This window comes from Betta splendens, chromosome 17, assembly GCF_900634795.4.
Source record: "Betta splendens chromosome 17, fBetSpl5.4, whole genome shotgun sequence".
Lineage (NCBI taxonomy): Eukaryota > Metazoa > Chordata > Actinopteri > Anabantiformes > Osphronemidae > Betta > Betta splendens.
The window spans coordinates 1,372,804-1,381,559 of record NC_040897.2 but is presented as its reverse complement, the minus strand read 5'-3'; the positions used below and the strand labels follow the sequence as shown (position 1 = coordinate 1,381,559).

General features: G+C 53.3%; 1 pseudogene; it reads left to right on the top strand.

Annotated features, from left to right (window-relative positions):
- The first annotated feature begins 233 nt into the window (after positions 1-233).
- Positions 234-2,331, top strand: LOC114844661 (astrotactin-1-like; annotated as a pseudogene).
- The last annotated feature ends 6,425 nt before the right edge of the window (positions 2,332-8,756 follow it).

Genomic DNA, 8,756 nt, shown 5'->3' with positions numbered 1-8,756 from the left:
TGTGATGTAGAAAAAGCAAGTCTCCAGAATGGAGCTGTGGGAATATGGCAACACATAAATGCTTTGCTAACAAGAAAAGAGGGCTTCTCTCCGTTCAGTTTATTTCTTCTCTCATTATCAAGAACATGTGACCTCATAGTGACAGCAGATTGTGAATGGGAAGTTGGCCTCATGTCCAGGTAACTCGCCTTCAGAGGAGTCGGAGGAGCGCGACAAGGAGCCGCGGACGCTGACGTACCCCGCCTACATCGCCAGCCTGCTGGACACGGGGCGCCAAGCGCATTGGCGGCCGCGTGCGCATGGACTGCACCAGCCAGGGCCAGTGCCCGCGCTCCTGCCACCTGTGCCACATGAGCCCGCGGGCGGCGCAGGGGCGCCAGCAGTCCGAGCCCGTGCTGCTGCAGATCACCAAGGCGGCGCCCGTCTACGAGCTGGTGTCCACAAACGAGACGTACCAGGTAGGAGCTGCTCGCAGCGGCAGCTGCACGGGATCTGCTCGCTCTCAGTGTTTACAGTGCATTGGCTTATTTGATCCAGGCAGCAGTTATTATAAGGCATAATGTCTGCTGGTAAGAATAAAATAGAATATCCATTATTAATTATAATGCTGGGATGAAGCAAACCATTCATCTGCCATCTAATGTTACTGAGTCCCATCACACTCATTATTAGCAGGTTGCAAAGCGTTGCAACGCAGCCCGGCCTCACGTGCTCCCACTCCTGCACAAAACCAGGTTGATGCGCCGCTCTCCACCCCCCGAGGTGTCGAGCTTTCATGCTCAAGGCCACGGACGGACAGAGCCGCTTATGAAACAAAGGCTTGTGCAAGGTTGCTAGTGGTTGATGGTGCGGCTCCTCCAGTGTAATGCACGCTGCACGTTTCCAGTATCACGTGTGCAATGCCACTGAAAAACACAATCACTCAGAGTTTAGAGTTCATTGTTTTCCATAAACACAAAGATGAATCAGGGCATTTTATTCTTAAAAATGAGTTAAAAATTAAAAAATGATTGCAAGTGTAGCCATCACCAAGTTCAAATTGTGACATGAAATCGTAGCTGAGCGTTTGGAAGCTGTGACTCCTCTGTGTTTCTGTCTCGTAGGCTCTTCAGGAGGCCATGATGAGCTTGCTGTGGTGCTCAGGAAAGGGCGACGTGATCGATGACTGGTGTCGCTGTGATTCCACTGCTTTCGGCACAGATGGACTTCCCACCTGCGCTCCGCTTCCTCATCCCATGTTAGTGCCTCACAATGACATCAACCTTTGCTCCAGATTCGACTCACACGCCGTCCGCTCTGACACCTACTGTTCCTTATCATGGAGTTCAGGGGCTCGTTTCAAAACACAAAACAACTGCAATCACATCAGCATAAAGAGGGCCTAAACCCCCACAGACTGTAGAAAGTCTTACACCATCTACAAAAGGACAACGCTGCAAAAAAGGTTCAAAGCGGCAATGAGACAGAAACAGCAAAGAGAAGCAAAACAACTGCAGTGAGGCAAAACAAGAGGCGAGACCTACTTCAAACACAGTTCACTGGGAAGCATCCCAAATGTTTGGGAAACACAATAAAATCAGAATGACGTCACACACACACAAACAGTAGATGAGGCTGCTGTCTCGGCTCCATTTACCACAGCATTTATTTAATCAGGTTTTAACTTTTCACTTCGTTCTCAGCACTGATTTATATGTTACACACTAATTAGCAGCTTGTGACTTTAGAAACCGCACTGACGTACTGTAGCACAGCTACAGGGGTGAAAAGGAGGACATCAGTCAGCTGACCGTGAATAAATCAGCTGCACAAACGGCTCTTTGACAAATGATCCTTCCTGCAGCAAATTGATTTTGTTGCACTTAGTTAACAAATATTGTGGTCAGCGCAAAGCCCATAGAACCTTTGTATTTATGTGATAATAAAAGCTCTGTACATATATTGTGTCAACATGTTGTAAATGTATGTGTCCACCTGGAGACACATCAGGACATGATGATTGTATGAAGTGTTGGGAAGAAGGTGTGTGACATGACAGAATGTTTACAAGCATGCGACGTCTGTTACAATTTACAAACACTGTCTTCATCTATCTCTATTGCTCTGTTGCCAGGCTGAAACTCTCTTACACCTACGAGCCCAGCAGTTCATTGGTCATCATGGAGTGGAACCACACTGAGCCACCAATCGGTGTCCGGATCGTTGATTACCTCATCAGCCAGGAGAAGGTGACGGGAGCGGACCGACCACTCCAAAGTGGAGACAGGTATGTGTGTCCAGAGCCGCTCACATCGAGACTTTGATTATTCGGGGTAAACAAGAGTGGACATGTGGAAAACTGTGGAACGGGCTAATGTTGCCAGGCAACCGTTGAGTTCTTCCAGAAACTTGCAAAGATAGCTTCACTCGCTGTGATTCAGAGTTCCTGAAAGCAGTGAGAAGCGCTGATGGAGTTTGTGGATGTGCGTTGCTGTGGAACCGGTGTGTGAGGAGGCCACCAGTGTGTGAGCAACAGTGTGCTGAGCAATAGTGCTTGAGCACCAGTGTGTGAGCACCAGTGTGTGAGCAGGCCACCATTTTGTTTGCAGCAGTGTGTGAGCACGAGTAGTGTGAGCAACCAGTGTGTGAGCACCAGTGCGTGAGCTGGGCACCAGTGTGTGAGCACCAGCGCTTGAGCACCAGTGTGTGAGCAACAGTGTGTGAGCAACAGTGCTTGAGCACCAGTTTGTGAGGCACCATTGTTGTGAGCAACAGTGTTTGAGCACCAGTGTGTGAGCACCAGTGTGTGAGCACCAGTGTGTGAGCACCAGTGTGTGAGCACCGGTGCTTGAGCATCAGTGCGTGTGCACCAGTGTATGAGCACCAGTGAGTGAGCTCCAGTGTGTGAGCACCAGTGTGTGAGCACCAGTGTGTGAACTAGGCAACCAGTGTGTGAGAATTAGTGGTGTGAGCACCAGTGTGTGAACTAGGCACCAGTGTGTGAGCTAGGCACCAGTGAGTGAGCTCCAGTGTGTGAGCTATAGTGAGTGAGCTCCAGTGTCCTGAGCTCCAATGATGAGCTCCAGTGAGTAAGTTAGGCACCAGTGTGTGAGCTAGGCACCAGTGTGTGAGCACCAGTGTATGAACTAGGCACCAGTGTGTGAGCACCAGTGTGTGAGCACCAGTGTGTGAGCACCAGTGTGTGAGCATCAGTGTGTGAGCACCAGTGTGTGAACTAGGCACCAGTGTGTGGAGCTAAGGCACCAGTGGTGTGGGCTAGGCACCAGTGTGTGAGCTAAGCACCAGTGTGTGAGCTAGGCACCAGTGTGTGAACTAGGCACCAGTGTGTGAGCACCAGTGTGTGAGCTCCAGTGTGTGAGCTCCAGTGAGTGAGCTCCAGTGTGTGAGATATAGTGAGTGGAGTGAGCTCCAGTGTCTGAGCTCCAGTAAGTAGGCTCCAGTGAGTGAGCTCCAGTGTGTGAGCTCCAGTGTGTGAGCTAGGCACCAGTGTGTGAGCTAGGTACCAGTGTATGAGCACCAGTGTGTGAACTAGGCACCAGTGTGTGAGCACCATTGTGTGAGCAACAGTGTTTGAGCACCAGTGTGTGAGCACCAGTGTGTGAGCACCAGTGTGTGAGCACCAGTGTGTGAGCACCGGTGCTTGAGCATCAGTGCGTGTGCACCAGTGTATGAGCACCAGTGAGTGAGCTCCAGTGTGTGAGCACCAGTGTGTGAGCACCAGTGTGTGAACTAGGCACCAGTGTGTGGAATTAGTGTGTGAGGCACCAGTGTGTGAACTAGGCACCAGTGTGTGAGCTAGGCACCAGTGAGTGAGCTCCAGTTGTGTGAGCTATAGTGAGTGAGCTCCAGAGTCTGAGCTCCAATGAGTGAGCTCCAGTGAGTAAGTTAGGCACCAGTGTGTGAGCTAGGCACCAGTGTGTGAGCACCAGTGTATGAACTAGGCACCAGTGTGTGAGCACCAGTGTGTGAGCACCAGTGTGTGAGCACCAGTGTGTGAGCATCAGTGTGTGAGCACCATGTGTGAACTAGGCACCAGTGTGTGAGCTAGGCACCAGTGTGTGGGCTAGGCACCAGTGTGTGAGCTAAGCACCAGTGTGTGAGCTAGGCACCAGTGTGTGAACTAGGCACCAGTGTGTGAGCACCAGTGTGTGAGCTCCAGTGTGTGAGCTCCAGTGAGTGAGCTCCAGTGTGTGAGATATAGTGAGTGGAGTGAGCTCCAGTGTCTGAGCTCCAGTAAGTGAGCTCCAGTGAGTGAGCTCCAGTGTGTGAGCTCCAGTGTGAGCTAGGCACCAGTGTGTGAGCTAGGTACCAGTGTATGAGCACCAGTGTGTGAACTAGGCACCAGTGTGTGAGCTCCAGTGTGTGAGCTCCAATGAGTGAGCCTCAGTGTGTGAGCTCCAGTGTGTGAGCTAGGCACCATGTTTGAGCTAGGCACCAGTGTGTGAGTTCCAGTGTGTGAACACCAGTGTGTGAGCACCAGTGTGTAAGCTCCAGTGTTTGACCTCCAGTGTTGTGAGCTCCAGTGCTTGAGCCCCAGTGTGTGAGCTGGCCACTGGTGCTCAAGCACGGGTAGCCAGCTCACACACTGGTGTATGAGCACCAGTGTGTGAGCACCAGTGTGTGAGCACCAGTGTGTGAGCACCAGTGTGTGAGCTGGGCACCAGTGTGTGAGCACCAGTGCTTAAGCACCAGTGTGTGAGCTGGGCACCCGTGTGTGAGCACCAGTGCTTGAGCACCAGTGTGTGAGCACCAGTGCTTGAGCACTAGTGTGTGAGCACCAGTTTCTTGAGCAACAATGCTTGAGCACCAGTGTGTGAGCACCAGTGTGTGGAGCAACACTGCTTGAGCACCAGTGTTTGAGCACGAGTGTGTGAGCTGGCACTGGTGCTCAAGCACTGGTAGCCAGCTCAACACACTGGTGTATGAACTCCAGTGTGTGAGCACCAGTGTGTGAGCTGGGCACCAATGTGTGAGCACCAGTGTGTGAGCACTAGTGTGTGAGCTCCAGTGTGTGAGCTGTGCACCAGTGTGTGAGCACCAGTGTGTGAGCACCAGTGTGTGAGCACCAGTGTGTGAACTAGGCACCAGTGTGTGAGCATCAGTGTGTGAGCACCAGTGTGTGAACTAGGCACCAGTGTGTGACGTACGCACCAGTGTGTGAGCACCAGTAAGTGAGCTCCAGTGTGAGCTCCAGTGAGTTAGCTCCAGAGTGTGAGCTCCAGTGAGTGAGCTCCAGTGTGTGAGCACCAGTGTGTTAGCACCAGTGTGTGAACCAAGCACCAGTGTGTGAGCACCAGTGTGTGAACTAGGCACCAGTGTGTGAGCTAGGCACCAGTGAGTGAGCTCCAGTGTGTGAGCTATAGTGAGTGAGCCCTAGTGTCTGAGCTCCAGTGAGTGAGCTAGGCACCAGTGTGTGAGCTAGGCACCAGTGTGTGAGCACCAGTGTGTGAACTAGGCACCAGTGTGAGCACCAGTGTGTGAGCACCAGTGTGTGAGCACCAGTGTGTGACCATCAGTGTGTGAGCACCAGTGTGTGAACTAGGCACCAGTGTGTGAGCTAGGCACCAGTGTGTGGGCTAGGCACCAGTGTGTGAGCTAGGCACCAGTGTGTGAGCTAGGCACCAGTGTGTGAACTAGGCACCAGTGTGTGAGCACCAGTGTGTGAGCTCCAGTGTGAGCTCCAGTGAGTGAGCTCCAGTGTGTGAGATATAGTGAGTGAGCTCCAGTGTCTGAGCTCCAGTGAGTGAGCTCCAGTGAGTGAGCTGCAGTGTGTGAGCTCCAGTGTGTGAGCTAGGCACCAGTGTGTGAGCTAGGCACCAGTGTATGAGCACCAGTGTGAGCACCAGTGTGTGAGCACCAGTGTGTGAGCACCAGTGTGTGAGCTAGGCACCAGTGTGTGAGCTCCAGTGTGTGAGCTCCACTGAGTGAGCTCCAGTGTGTGAGCTCCAGTAAGTGAGCTCCAGTGTGTGAGCTCCAGTGTGTGAGCTAGGCACCAGTGTGTGAGCTAGGCACCAGTGTGTGAGTTCCAGTGTGTGAGCACCAGTGCTTGAGCACCAGTGTGTGAGCACCAGTGTGTGAGCACCATTGTGTGTGCACCAGTATGTGAACTAGGCACCAATGTGTGAGCATCAGTGTCTGAGCACCAGTGTGTGAACTAGGCACCAGTGTGTGAGCTAGGCACCAGTGAGTGAGCTCCAGTCTGTGAGCTCCAGTGAGTGAGCTCCAGTGTGTGAGCTCCAGTGAGTGAGCTCCAGTGTCTGAGCTCCAGTGTGTGAGCTCCAGTGTGTGAGCTATACACTAGTGTGTGAGCTAGGCACCAGTGTATGAGCACCAGTGTGTGAGCTCCAGTTTGTGAGCTTCAATGAGTGAGCTCCAGTGTGTGAGCTAGACACCAGTGTGTGAGCACCAGTGTGTGAGCTCCAGTGTGTGAGCTCCAATGAGTGAGCTCCAGTGTGTGAGCACCAGTGTGTGAGCTCCAGTGTGTGAGCTCCAATGAGTGAGCTCCAGTGTGTGAGCTAGGCACCAGTGTGAGCTCCAGTGTGTGAGCTAGGCACCAGTGTGTTAGCTCCAGTGTGTGAGCTCCAGTGTGTAAGCTCCAGTGTGTGAGCTAGGCACCAGTGTGTGAGCTCCAGTGTGTGAGCTCCAGTGTGTGAGCTAGGCACCAGTGTGTTAGCTCCAGTGTGTGAGCTCCAATGAGTGAGCTCCAGTGTGTGAGCCAGGCACCAGTGTGTGAGCTCCAGTGTGTGAGCTCCAGTGTGTGAGCTAGGCACCAGTGTGTTATCTCCAGTGTATGAGCACCAGTGTGTGAGCACCAGTGTGTGAACTAGGCACCAGTGTGTGAGCAAGGCACCAGTGAGTGACCTCCAGTGTGTGAGCTATAGTGAGTGAGCTCCAGTGTCTGAGCTCCAGTGAGTGAGCTCCAGTGTGTGAGCTAGGCACCAGTGTGTGAGCTAGGCACCAGTGTGTGAGTTCCAGTGTGTAAGCAACAGTGCTTGAGCACCAGTGTGTGAGCACCAGTGTGTGAGCACCAGTGTGTGAGCACCAGTGTGTGAGCTGGGCACCAGTGTGTGAGCACCAGTGTGTGAGCTCCAATGAGTGAGCTCCAGTGTGTGAGCTCCAGTGTGTGAGCTAGGCACCAGTGTGTGAGCTAGGCACCAGTGTGTGAGTTCCAGTGTGTGAGCAACAGTGTTTGAGCACCAGTGTGTGAGCACCAGTGTGTGAGCACCAGTGTGTGAGCACCAGTGTGTGAGCACCAGTGTGTGAGCTGGGAACCAGTGTGTGAGCACCAGTGTGTGAGCACCAGTGTGTGAGCACCAGTGCTTGAGCACCAGTGTGTGAGAACCAGTGTGTGAGCAACAGTGCTTGAGCACCAGTTTGTGAGCACCAGTGTGTGAGCAACAGTGCTTGAGCACCAGTGTGTGAGCACCAGTGTGTGAGCACGAGTGTGTGAGCACCGGTGCTTGAGCATCAGTGCGTGTGCACCAGTGTATGAGCACCAGTGTGTGAGCACCAGTGTGTGAGCTGGGCACCAGTGTGTGAGCACCAGTGTGTGAGCTCCGATGAGTGAGCTCCAGTGTGTAAGCTCCAGTGTGTGAGCTAGGCACCAGTGTGTGAGCATCAGTGGTGAGCACCAGTGTGAACTAGGCACCAGTGTGTGAGCTAGGCACCAGTGTGTGAGCTCCAGTGTGTGAGCTCCAGTGAGTGAGCTCCAGTGTGTGAGCGCTAGTGTGTGAGCTCCAGCGAGTGAGCTCCAGTGTGTGAGCTATAGTGAGTGAGCTCCAGTGTCTGAGCTCCAGAGCTCCAATGATGAGCTCCAGTGTGTGAGCTAGGCACCAGTGTGTGAGCTAGGCACTAGTGTATGAGCACCAGTGGTGTGAACTAGGCACCAGGTGTGTGAGCACCAGTCTGTGAGCTCCGTGTGTGAGCTCCAATGAGTGAGCTCCAGTGTGTGAGCACCAGTGTGTAAGCTCCAGTGTGTGAGCTCCAGTGTGTGAGCTCCAGTGCTTGAGCCCCAGTGTGTGAGCTGGCACTGTGCTCAGCACGGGTAGCCAGCTCACACACTGGTGTATGAGCACCAGTGTGTGAGCACCAGTGTGTGAACACCAGTGTGTGAGCACCAGTGTGTGAGCACCAGTGTGTGAGCTGGGCACCAGTTGTGTGAGCACCAGTGTGTGAGCTCCAGTGCTTGAGCCCCAGTGTGTGAGCTGGCACTGGGTGCTCAAGCACAGGTAGCCAGCTCACACACTGGTGTATGAGCACCAGTGTGTGAGCACCAGTGTGTGAGCACCAGTGTGTGAGCAACAGTGTGTGAGCTGGGCACCAGTGTGGTGAGCACCAGTGCTTGAGGCACCAGTGTGTGAGCTCGGCACCCGTGTGTGAGCACCAGTGCTTGAGCACCAGTGTGTGAGCACCAGTGCTTGAGCACTAGTGTGTGAGCACCAGTTCTTGAGCAACAATGCTTGAGCACCAGTGTGTGAACACCAGTGTGTGAGCAACACTGCTTGAGCACCAGTGGTTTGAGCACGAGTGTGTGAGCTGGCACTGGTGCTCAAGCACTGGTAGCCAGCTCACACACTGGTGCATGAACTCCAGTGTGTGAGCACCAGTGTGTGAGCTGGGCACCAATGGTGTGAGCACCATTGTGTGAGCACTAGTGTGTGAGCTCCAGTGTGTGAGCTGGGCACCAGTGTGTGCACCAGTGTGTGCACCAGTGTGTGAACTAGGCACCAGTGTGTGACGTACGCACCAGTGTGTGA